The 12,926-nt window shown below is 39.7% G+C and overlaps 1 protein-coding gene across 3 annotated transcripts in view; it reads right to left on the reverse strand.

Moving 5' to 3' along the window:
* LOC149966345 (prestin-like) overlaps nt 1-6,568 on the reverse strand; it is a 45,973-nt gene extending 39,405 nt beyond the window's left edge. For all 3 annotated transcript variants that reach the window (XM_090153089.1, XM_090153080.1, XM_090153071.1), the window contains exon 1: nt 6,414-6,568. The gene's annotated coding sequence lies outside the window, so the exon portion shown is untranslated. The remainder of the gene's footprint in view (nt 1-6,413) is intronic.
* Between the last annotated feature and the right edge of the window lie 6,358 nt (nt 6,569-12,926).

The following is a 12,926-nucleotide window of genomic DNA, read 5'->3' on the forward strand; positions in this document are numbered from 1 at the left end:
TTCGGTGGCGGCGCGAAGGGCAAAAATGTATCCCCTCTTTTGAAAATTTGGAAAACAAAATACAAAACGTTTTTGAAGGAAGAAAAAAATAAAGTTACATAGAAAATCTTAAAAACAATTCGGCGGCGGGATCAAAATTTATCGGCGGCGGCGGCTGCTCGGCACCAGAGAAAATATCGGTGGCGGCGGCGTTGGATTTGCGGCGCTAGGCTCTACAGTTCATTTGACTTGATGAATCTCGGTCTCTAGTATATTGCAGTAGCGTAGAGCATTGTCAATTTGGTATTCGATGACGCGTATAGGTTGGCTGTCATACGGTGCTAGAATTACTTATACCACTTGTATTTCCCCCCTGGAAGAGCCATATCAACCAACAGGGCCGCGGAGAGCAGGCGCGGGCCCCGATAAAATATTCCCATCGACTATCGGAAATAGCTATAGTTTTTAGGGTAGAGACCAGAGAGTATAACTCATTTGTTCAAACCCGGGCCCAAGGCCGCACGGGCCCCGCTCATTAGTACCGGCTTCCCCCTCTGTTGTCGGCCTGTCGACCAAAGTACCGCTTAATTTTTGTATTACGTTTCGTCAAAAATCGTTTTCTTCGCGTTTTATACAGGGTGTTTCAGAGAAGTCTGGTACAAGTTTACAAGCGTGTTCTTTGGGTAACAAGAAGTGAAAAAGGTCCTAGGAAACGATTTTCTAAATTGAACTGTATCCGCAGGCCCGTAGCCAGGATTTTTCAATTGAGGGGGCCCAGAAAATTCCTAAGGGGGCATGATCAGTGCCTTACAGAGAGTTTGTGGCGTCCGGTTCAAAATGTGTATATATCGCCCTAATATATGTCATAACTAAAGTAAATTAGGAACAAATATTCACTAGGCACCGTGACACTTTAATTATATTGAAATAGAAATGATTTAAACATGATAAATTTAGTGGATTTAGAAGCATTTACATCGGCTTCTCCTAATCTTTTCCGATATTAATCGGGGCACAACGATATTGTAAGGGGGCACAGAAACATTTTGAGGAGGCACGATGGGGCACTCACAGATATTTTTTGAGGGCGCACAAATTATTTTTGAGGGGGCCAGGCCCCCTCAGGCCCCCTCGCTGGCTACGGGCCTGTGTATCCGAGTAATTGGTCGTCGAAAATCGGCCTCCAAAACGTCGAAAAACGCGCAAATGTGCAATTTCTACATTCCTTGGCCCCAATTGTTTCCTTTTACTAAGCATTTGGTTTTTTATCGAAAAAGATCAGAAAACGATCACTAGTATCAAAAGTTCGTTATTAATTGAAAGGAGTATTTTACGTGTAGAAATTAGCAAGAACAAGGTGTTTCATAGATCATAGTGACCACGTCAATTGAAAGAAAGTTAAGTTTATTGAATTTCGTTTTTATTACCATCACCTACTGTGTAGCCGCCGCCGCCGCCGTACACACGATTGCTCGCGGTACGTTGGTGGTACAAAGGCGATTGATATCTCAATCGGTAGGTACTATTATAGCCTCGACGGGATTTTAATAATTTTTGGGATCGGGGCCCCGGAAGTGGGGTATTTGCCCATTTAAGTGATTTTTGGATATTTTCGTCATAAAATGTACGTACTTTTTTAAAATTATGAGTGAATTGTTTGAATATTATATTTTGGGTTGGTACTGATCATTTCTGAACTATGATTTCGGTTGCATTCAGAATTTTTAATTTTAAGTGTCATATTTGAATGTACCGTTGATGGTGGCACTATCATATCAACGGTACAAGTGCCATCAGATTTCGCCATTACAGTGTTCTCACTCAACTCTACGACGCGTTCAATTGGAAACTACAAGCGCTGCTTTCTCCCTCTCTCTCGTTTTGCTGAAAAATATGCAATGTCCGTAAAATAACTAGGAAATTTTATAGTATTTCTGGAAACTTCAAAATATTTCTAGAAATGTTATTTAGTTTTTTCCGGTTGGCACCCCATATAGGTTCCAAAACGCGGAAACGCCTCAACAGGTGTTAAATTTGTACTTACTTATGGGATTAGAAGAATGTAAAAACGAAATTCAATAATTCAATTTTTTTATATAGGCGTAGTCACTTAGAAACACCTTATTGTTAAAACGTATTTCAACACGTAGCTTACTTCTTTCTTATCAATAACGCACTTTTGATACTAGTTTTGTTTTTATCGAAAAAGATAAGAAACCAAATGCTTAGGCTACGTTCAGTGAAGCTTAACGGTCTTTATACCGTTTTACGTTTGCGTTGATTCCGTTGTTGTCGTTAAGTGTTGTGTGTGTGTTTGTTTGTTTGTTTGTTTGTTTGTTTGGTGTGGAAAGCAACGACACGGCAGATGGCGCGGCGAAAATAATTTGCAGTTTTGGCGAAACCGGGATTCGAACTCACAGTCAAAAACTCCGACTAATGACGCCTTTACGCTCTCGGCCACTGGAAGCTTTCCAAAATTTGTTCGGAACTTCTACTGTATTCTCGTCAGTTTTAGCGGCGCGGGGGGAGTTGGCTAGTTAAGTTGTCGAAATTCTCGTCCGTTTTTGCGCCTTATTTTACGTATATTTTCGGAATTTAAGGTCAAGTGAACCTCAAACTTCGCGTCGGGTTGTGGGTGGTGGGTGGTGGGCACACTCGCTTAAGATGCCTCGCTCGAAAGTGAGTACTCGAATAAACGAGCTCGAAAATTTTAAATGCTCGGGTGGCGAGCTGTGGTAGGTGGGCACACTCGCTTAAGATGCCTCGCTCGAAAGTGAGTACTCGAATAAACGAGCTCGAAAATTTTAAATGTTCGGGTGGTGAGCAGTGGTAGGTGGGCACACTCGCTTAAGATGCCTCGCTCGAAAGTGAGTACTCGAATAAACGAGCTCGAAAATTTTAAATGTTCGGGTGGTGAGCAGTGGTAGGTGGGCATACTCGCTTAAGATGCCTCGCTCGAAAGTGAGAACTCGAATAAACGAGCTCGAAATTTTTAATGCCCTCTTCCCCATATGTACTTATAAATGCTCTAAAAGCCCCACAATGAGATACTTATTTTCTTATTTAAATAAATCAACAAGAGACATTAAAAAACTTCATCACTCGTTACACCAAACAAAAGGTTCAAGACAAACTACGAGTTCAATCCACACTGACGAACTTCCTTTTGGGTAATAAAAGCAATAGAACCATAGAGAAACAATTATAAATTGAAGTCACTATCGGGAGAAGGTATTATATTATTAAGAACACGCGTACGCTTAAAAAGTTAAAGCATTGAAGACTCTATTTCCCTTCACACACTTACGTACCGCCATTATTAATTATTGTACTCCCATACTCATCCAAAAACTAGGGGCATTCGGGCATATGTAGTTTTATATCTATGAAGGTAAATTTTTATTACGATAATCTTTGCCGTATACCATTCGCAAAACTTAGGTATATTAACTTACAAGTTCACGTAAAGACTACCCGTTTATAGCTCTACCACAAATAGATCGAAATTTAAAATATAGCTTTTTGTCAAATTACCTTGCAAGTTAAGTCAATAAATGACCTCAACAGCTTATGAATTGGTTTGCCCACCCATGTATCCTGAGGGTGGGCGGTGGCCTCTCTTTAACATAGGATGGTAAATAGTATATCTAACTATAGGAAATCACATGGGCTCAACAGTTTTTATATTAGTTTGCCCACCCGGGTATCCTGATGGTGGGCGGCATCCACCCTTTCACTTAGGGTGGCAATTTATATATCCAACGATAAGAAATCACAAAGCCTCAAAAGCTTTGTATTAGTTTGCCTACCTGTGTCTACTAAGGGTGTATGGCTTTGCCCATTCGAATACACTGATGTGGAACTAATATTACGGCCTGGGCCGACTTGTTATCCTGTCTTGTTGAACGCTTTTTTTACGATTGTTGTAATTTTTATAAAATATCGTCTGCTGTGTCGTCCGCAGCTAGCCTTCCCGCGTGCTGTGACGTCACGATTCCGTTTAACAACGAAGAAACCGGCTGGAAGAGCAGGTTCAAATGTTTCAGCAACGGTTCAGCAACGCTACTTCACACCGGAAATGAAAAAAGCGTACAGTAGAAAACCGGTTCCGAAATACTGCAACGTTTAATTTGTTGCAAGCTATTGAACGTAGCCTTAGTAAAAGGAAACAATTGGGTCCAAAGAATAATAGAAACTGCACATTTGCGCGTTTTTCGTCGTTTTGGAGGCCGATTTTTGACGGCTAATTACTCGGATACGGTTCAATTTAGTAACACGTGTCTTAGGACCCTTTTCACTCCTTGTTACCCAAAGAACACGCCTGCAAACTTGTGCCAGACTTCTCTGAAACAACCTGTATAGTCCTCATTCCAGAAGCGGACTGGCAACTTTTAATTCAGGTGGGCATAGTACCCAAGTGGCCCCACTTTTGACAAACTCGAACGGAACATTAACGAAAATAAAATTCAATTGCTGTTTTCAATTTGACAATTCAACAACCACACACACCCATTAAATTTTAAAGCTATGGGTACCTTTGTTGGGGTGTAAGACTTTGAAAGAACGGTGCTATAATTTTTAGCAAAGCCCGTGTAACACTTTCCCTACCTAGGTAATCACTTTGAGATTCAAAATCATATACGACTCCTCCAATTTTCTGGTGCGCGAATTTTAACCTTTACACTTCTACTCATTTAAGAGTGGTGGAGTTGCCAACTTCACCAACAATATTAAATTTCGATGAAAGAGCCAGCCCAGCATTGAAAATCAAATCATAGTACCAACTAGGAGCAGCAAACACAAGGAGAACGCAGCTAGCCTTTAAGCACGCTAACGCCGTGATGTGAACCAATTTCATTGGACGAGCCTTTACGCTGCACGTTTTACGGGCGGGGGGAAGACAATTTCCGAATTTTCCCCTTCCGACGGCAGCGGGCGCTAAAGCGTCTAGCCAATGAAAACTGTACACAAGAAAATGCACGACTTTTGACGGGTTGCGTTCTCCTTGTGTGGGGTGTTGTGTTTGTTGCTCCTAGGTACCAATAACGGAAAATAATGACTAACACTTAATTTGGAAAATTGTCCGAAATCTGCATTAAAATAAAAACTATTATTAATAACTACTATTTTAAAAGATTTTCTACCAAATTCGAAAATGACCGTGCATAATCCTACACTCACAAGGAGAGTACCCGGGGTGTTTATTGCCGATTTTATTCAAAGTCGGGCGTAATGTAGACCTATATGAAATATGAAATTTCCCAAAATGAGACGTTGCACTACCCATTCGATTTGCTATGGCAACCGAAAATGTTTTTGATCACTTAAAACGATAAAATCTCCATTTAAAAAAGCATGGGATTTTCTCGGTTTCCTACGAAAATTTTGAAAAATTTTGAAAATCACGAAATGTGTAATTTGGACCACATTTAGGTAAATTTCACCAAGTTTGGGTAAATTGAAACATTTTTAGGGTAAATTTGTAACAAATTTTGGGTAAAATAAGGAAAAAATCTTATTTTGGTTGTTAGTGGTCAAAAACATTTTCGGTTGCCATGGCAAATCGAATGGGTAGTGCAACGTCTCCTTTTGGGAAATTTCATATCTCATATAGGTCTACATTACGGCCGACTTTGAACTAAATCGGCAATAAACACCTCGGGTACTCTCCTTGTCAGAGGTGCACGATCGAAACATTGTGTTAAACAGGCTCGCTTTAGTTTACGAATTAAACACGAGGATATTAAATAAAAAATTTAATAAACTTTCACACATTGAACCACTCGTTCTAAACTACACGGTGCATATTTGTAAAATTTAAAGAATAAAATAAATAGTTAATTTTGGAGTGATTTTCGTTGAATTCGTATAAGTAGAGTTGTAGGTCGGAAAATCACCGAGGCTTTTTTCCGGGAAATTGTGCTGTTTTTTTCCGAAAAAAAGGTTTTCGTTCTATGATTAGCTTAATATTGTTCGCCAATTTAAATTTCGCGGAATTTTCGCCTCATTTTGTCGAATCCAAAAGTAAAACTAAACGTCTAGATTAGTCTAGAATAAAAACCCTTGAAAAGTAATACTGTATATGTTTATTTTTTTAATTTTAATTCCGAACATTTTCCGGAAATTTTTCCGCATTTTATTTTTCCGGAAAATTAACAACTCTAGAAATATGTTTCAATTTTTTATTTTTCCGATTTGCGGAAAATTTTCCACATTTTATTTTTCCGGAAAATTAAAAACTCTAAGTATAAGGATTCCTAAAATTTCGCGGGCCCTATTTTGTTGTAAAACCAGTGAACATTTAACCTAGTTATACAACACGCTGGCAGTTTTTGGATTAATTTACTGTTTTGCAAAATCATTAGAGGTATAACCTATACTTCTAACCACGATTCTAGTGAAATTCATAGTATTTTAATTCAGATATTGCTTACCTCTAAATGTCGTAGTCCTAGAAAATCATCTCCCACACGGTTTCCTTCTCGTTAGTCGAAACAAATCTGCTGTTTAGTATGTATACGTATTAATTAGAACGGTACAAACACTACTCTCGCTAATTGAACTAATTAGTGTTGACATCCGAGGTTAAGGGAAAAACTAATGTACCGGTTTTTGCACACAATCCAAATGGATTAGTGTGTACTAACAATTTTGTAAAATCACGTACCGTGCTGTCCGCCGCCAAATCTAACATAACAATTCAACCATAAGGTTTAGTTAAGGGTCATTGATATGTCAATCGATAGAAAATATAAGATCTTCAATAGCCCAATATTCATTTTGCCACTAGGGGGTAGTCACTTAAGAAATCGGGTGTACAAATAGTGAGAAATCAAAATAACTATATTTCCGGAAATCTAGGAATACAGGAGAAAAATTAGAAATATTTTCGATATTTCTGGAAATCTAGAAATACAGGAGATATATTAGAAATCTAGAGAAATCCAAAGATATATTAGAAATCTCCAGAAATTCAAAGAAATATTGGAAATCTCGAGAAATTCAAAGAAATATTGGAAATCTAGAGAAATAAACGGAAATATTTTTGATATTTCTGGAAATCTGGAAATATTTGGAAATATTTAAGAAATATCGGAACTATTTAAGAAAATAGAAAAAAAATTATATTCATAATTGGTACTGATCATTTCTGAATTACGTTTTTGGTTTAATTATGAGATTTCTGGCCAATTGGCGGGACCTCATAACCCGCGTACGCAATTTAATTTCGTACAGGTGCCATCTAACTCCAAAAAAACATGGCTACCTTAATTCCAAAACAAGCGGTAACTCGAAAAATTCGGTTTTCCTAAAATATAATTGAAAATAACGCGTTCGCATTTCGCTACCTTATAGTATCATTAACTTATGCTTATAGGGACTTGGCAGTGCTACGTCACAGTTTTTTTTTTCAATAGAAAAATATGACCACAATGGCGGCCATGGTCTAAGCTACGGAGTGCCAAGTCTCTATTTCCAAAACCAGGTAACTCCAAAAATTCAATTTCGATAAAATTCCTCTTAGGTTTATTAAGTACAAGATGATTGAAAATTGGTTCAAATTTAAATTTAATATATAAAATATATTTAATTCATCGGGGGGATTGTGTGTACTGAAATGTCCGTGACATCTGGTTTCCCTTGTTGGAATTTACGTGAAGTACAATAAAGTTACTTGTTAGATGATGTTAAGCGGCGTGTGGCTGAACGTGAACTTGAAGCCTTCATTTTTTGCAGCTGTTAGATAAGATTAGCAAACGCGTACTCGTACGTCTAGAATGTTTAAGAGCTGTGTTAGTCACTACACGTCGCTAAATCATCTCTACACGTACTAGTATTGGTTTACTAGCGTTGGCTAAATCTCAAACTACTACGATTTATTTATACGGAAGCTACAGATTATAGAAAACTATTTTGGGAAAAGCCCAATTAGAGAGATTAAGCAACTCATAGCAGAAGTGTTATGGAGATTATGAGAATGCGTTGATAGCACTACCAAATTAGGTCGACAAAATACGTGACTTGACAACTTATGTCTGTGAAAGCTAGGAGCAAAACACACGAGGGGAACGCAGCTAGCCTTTAAACCAGGGTTGGCAGAGCCAAGCAGACTGGCTAAAACCACCCTGGTTTAATCCGGATTTAACCACCGAATAAAATCCATTGTTAAAACCACTTTTTTTTATTAAAAAAAATTGAGAAATTAATTAGAAATATTTAGGTTGTTAATTTTCCGGAAAAATAAAATGCGGAAAAATTTCCAGAAAATCCAGCAGTTCATGAGCTTCTCGCATTTGTCACTACGTGGCTCTATGTAAACGGAAAAGGCTAATTTGAGCAATGACGGCTAGATATAAGCAATTTGAGCATTTTTCATTAATGGGTTTAACCGGTTTAAGCCACCGGTTACAACTGGTTTTAACCCTACTGGATTTTTAAATTTTTAAAAAAGCCGGTTTTTTGCCAACCCTACTTTAAACACGCTAACGCAGCGTTGTGTACAAATTTCATTGGACGAACCTTTACGCTGAACGTTTTACGGGCGGGTGGAAGACAATTTCCGAATTTTCCCCTTCCGACGGCAGCGGGCGCTAAAGCGTCTAACCAATGCAAAATGTACGCAAAGAAAATCCACGACTTTTGACGGGTTGCGTTCTCCTGGTGTGGCCAGCGGCGGCGATCGGAAAGCATTTTTGTGGGGACACGGGCCATTATTTTTTTATCCAAAAATTCATATACTTAAAACTTCAACAAGAAAATTGTAGCTCTAAATTGTTATTAATTTACTAGCCGAGAAGCCCGCCTTACAGGCGGGCCCTCAGCTAGTTGTGTGTTTCGTGGCGCTCCACTCCAGTACGCCCCCCCCCCCAACCCCTTTTTCCCATGGGATAATTTCCTTGGCACCCTTTACCCAATAGTCGAACCACCGCAGTAAGGCCCTTCCTCCCCTTTTTCCCATGTGATAATTACCGTTCCTCCCCTTTTTTCCCATGTTATAATTACCGTGGTACCCACCTCCCCCCTTTTCCCATGTGATAATTACCGTGGTGCTCTTTTACCCATAGTAAAACCACCACACTAAGGCCCTTCCTCCCCCTTTTCCCCATGAGATAATTACCGGGGTACCCTTCCCCCTTTTCCCCATGTGATAATTACCGTGGTACCCCCTCTCCGCTTTTCCCATGTGATAATTACCGTGGTACCCTCTCCCCCTGTCCAACGCTGATGCATAAAGACCACGGGACTTTCAAATCGGAACGAACCCGAAACCCCCCCCCTCCCCTCCCGTTTCCGAAACACACAGGCAGGCCTTCTGATACTACCCCCGCACGTCCCCCCCCCCTCCGAAATTCGCGGCGGAAAGAGATAAAATTTCGGGTGTATTGCGTGTTGGGACAAACACGGCCCAACTCTCAGGGGCGACAGATTTTTAGCATTTTTAGAAACTGACATTTGCGTCACTTTAGAAAATTTGTAATAAAAAAACTAAAAACCAAATCGGAAATCGAAGCCGACTAGATGCGAAAACGCAAATTGTAGCGTACGTAAAAAAATGCCACGCGACGCTCGCGCCCGTAACGCGAGCGCCAGTAACGCGAGCGCGAAAAGCGTCAGAAAATCGAGAAATAAGTCGCCAAAATCGGTTGACTTACCTACCTACCTACCACCCAACCAACAGCTTTTTAGCTCCACATCGAGATATATATATCGAAGTGGGACTATTGCTATGGACGGATTGTCGTTAAAGGGAATATAACCTCAGGTATTTGGTGTGGAACACCAACGTTTGCAGCTCTGGCCGCTCTTGCCTTTGGCTTTAGAAATGTTTGGCGCCACTATACAGCGTAATTTGAAAAATTGAAGGGGTCTTCCATAAAGATTGCTTTGCAGGTTATATTCCCTTTAAGTGTTGTTGTTTGTTTGTGTGTTTGTTGTGGAAAAGCGACGACACGGTAGATGGAGCTGCGAAAAATAATTTATTAATATAATTTATATTAGTGGCTTCACCTAGACTCGAACACAGATAGCTGCGGGCCGCGTAATCTCCAAAACCCAACGCCTCTACCAACCTCGCCACACCGCTCTGTGCAAATTTCACTCGGAACATCTAGTCTTTCCTTGCAGCGCGGGGGGATTTGTCAGGTTAATTTGTCGCAATTCTCGTTCCTTTTTCCGGGTTTTTTTACGTATATTTACGGCGTTTTAGGGTCAAGTTAACCTCAAACTTCGCCTCCCCCCGCCCTAATTTCGACCCCCTTATCGAAACCGTGTATGGTCAGAAGTAACAAATAAGTGTGGCACTTTCTTATCGAAACCGTGTATGGTCAGAAGTAACAAATAAGTGTGGCACTTTCTTATCGAAACCGTGTATGGTCAGAAGTAATAAATAAGAGTGGCACTTTCTTATCGAAACCATGTGTGGTCAGAAGTAACAAATAAGTGTGGCACTTTCTTATCGAAACCGTGTGTGGTCAGAAGTAATAAGTAAGTGTGGCACTTTCTTATCGAAACCGTGTATGGTCAGAAGTAATAAATAAGTGTGGCACTTTCTTATCGAAACCGTGTATGGTCAGAAGTAACAAATTAGTGTGGCACTTTCTTATCGAAACCGTGTATGGTCAGAAGTAATAAATAAGTGTGGCACTTTCTTATCGAAACCGTGTATGGTCGGAAGTAATAAATAAGTGTGGCACTTTCTAATCGAAGTCGTTTATATGTGGCACAAAATAATATTATCGCCTTCTTGGAGAACTTGTATAGTTTGTATAGTTGGTCCAGAGATTTGGTCTCATTCGATAGAACTCTTTGACGCGCACGCAGTGCCGTTAATTTCCGCCCCCTCCGACCAACCCCCTTAAAGGGAGAGTGATCGAAAAAACAATTTGGTCTCATAGAATAATTAAAGGAAAAGATTGGAATCGTCTACGCTAGCGTCTACTTGAAAGAGTGAGACCAAAAAATCCAAAGCAGTCGAACTTAGGGCGTGTTGCAAAAGTCTGCTTTGCTAGAATCAAACATGTTAAGTTCAATGGGCTAGCACTTTGGCTAGAGGCCCTTAAGCTGAAACGTATGCGACCATGGGGACAGAATCTCCGTCTTGCCATATTCTTAGTACATAAATACATTCTTGCAATAATATGATTTATGCAGTTGTTAATAATCCATATTAAATATCAGCTCTGTCCAACGATAAGAAATCACGTAGCCTCAACAGTTTTTGTATTAGTTTGCCTACCTGTGTCTACTAAGGGTGTATGGGTTTGCCCACTCGAATACACTGATGTGGAACTGATATTACGGCCTGGGCCGACTTGTTATTATATAGATCGAGAAATAAGTCGCCAAAATCGGTTGACGAACCTACCTACCTACCACCCAACCAACAGCTTTTTATTATATAGATATATTTTTTAAAGTGTTCTTTCTAATATCTCATCCGTCAATGAATACATAAAAGTTAAGTCGATATCTTTAGAAAAATATCTGTGTACATGGCTAGATAATTAAGCCTTTCTTGGCCACATACTTTACGAAGGTATTTTAGGTAATATAGGGCACACGACGCGGCGATTTTCTGTTTGGACGTATCTATCAAAATCAATGTTACGGTTGTATCATCTTGTTTTTCCCAGTGGGGGCATGATCCCCAGAACCCCACGGGGGGTGCTGTGTTTGTTGCTCCTATGTGAAAGTTAAAGTATAATCAGAAGCATATAAGATTTGTTACTTATTTACTCATATTACCATAAGTAAAATGATACCTCCTATAGTTAAATACAATTTTTTTTACCGAATATTTTTTCGACACTTACACTATCACACAGGTAAGTATTATATTATCGTCTTTTGTTAGTAGTATATTTCGCCTTGGCATAATGGGCAGTGGTGTAGTCCTAAGAAAAAAAGAACCGGGGCGCTACCTGGGTACGGCCAACTTCGATTTCGCACGTAATCGAAGTTGGCGCTACAGGAGAGTCGGTAGCAGCTAAGACGTTGAATACGCATATTTTTGATTGCCTTAGTAGTGATGTTGTTAAAGCAGTAATGAATGTACACAATGTATGCATAATGGGTGACTTCAATGGTCACATATCAGAGTATGGGACAGATAATTTAATTGGTCGTCAACTGAAGCAGTTTGCTGAAGAGTTTGGGTTGACAATTGGTAATCTATCTCCTACCTGTAAGGAAAGATATACTTGGCAAAATTCGAGAGTTCAAACTACAGTGGTTTATATTTTATATAATGAGGCCTTGGAGGATTTTGTTACCAAAATAGAGATCGATGAATCTGGCTCAAAAAGCGTGACAAGTGATCATAACAGCATACTACTAGAGGCAGATTTTCACATCGACAGTCCCTAGCCAAAGAGGATAGAAGTGAGGTTATTCTAGGTCACTGGACATCCTATAAAGCCGCTAAGGAAAATGCAAAAGCTGTGATAGCAAGGGAAATGAAAATAGTCAACTTCAAAATGGAAAATGAAATTGAGAGAGCTGCCAAAGACAAAGGGCGAAAGTTCTGAGAACTTCTGGATATACATGAAATATTTGAAAAAACAGGGGCGGGCAGTGGAAAAGACTTTCAAGGGGATTAGGGCCAAGAATGGATCACTATTGTGGGACAAAAAAACTATCTCTATACGAATCATGGAGTACATTGCAGAGCTAGAGGTTGAGTTACTGTCAGGATCAGTACCAATGCCTGATAATGCCATAAAGAGTTGTAATCTGACTACAGAATCCCCAAGTAACACCAACTACGTATCAACCCCCGAGGATGATTTCTCCATCCAGGAATTAAATATGGTTCTGTTCACTTTGAAGACAGGGAAGGTGGCGGGAATGGATGGCGTATATGCGGAGTGTCTAAAGGCACTGGGACCCGGTGCAAGATCGACACTATGCTTCCTCTTAAATACCATTAAGAGAGGTAAAACCATACC

This window comes from Leiobunum rupestre, chromosome 1 (assembly GCF_980474605.1).
Source record: "Leiobunum rupestre chromosome 1, qqLeiRupe1.1.hap1, whole genome shotgun sequence".
Classification (NCBI taxonomy): domain Eukaryota; kingdom Metazoa; phylum Arthropoda; class Arachnida; order Opiliones; family Sclerosomatidae; genus Leiobunum; species Leiobunum rupestre.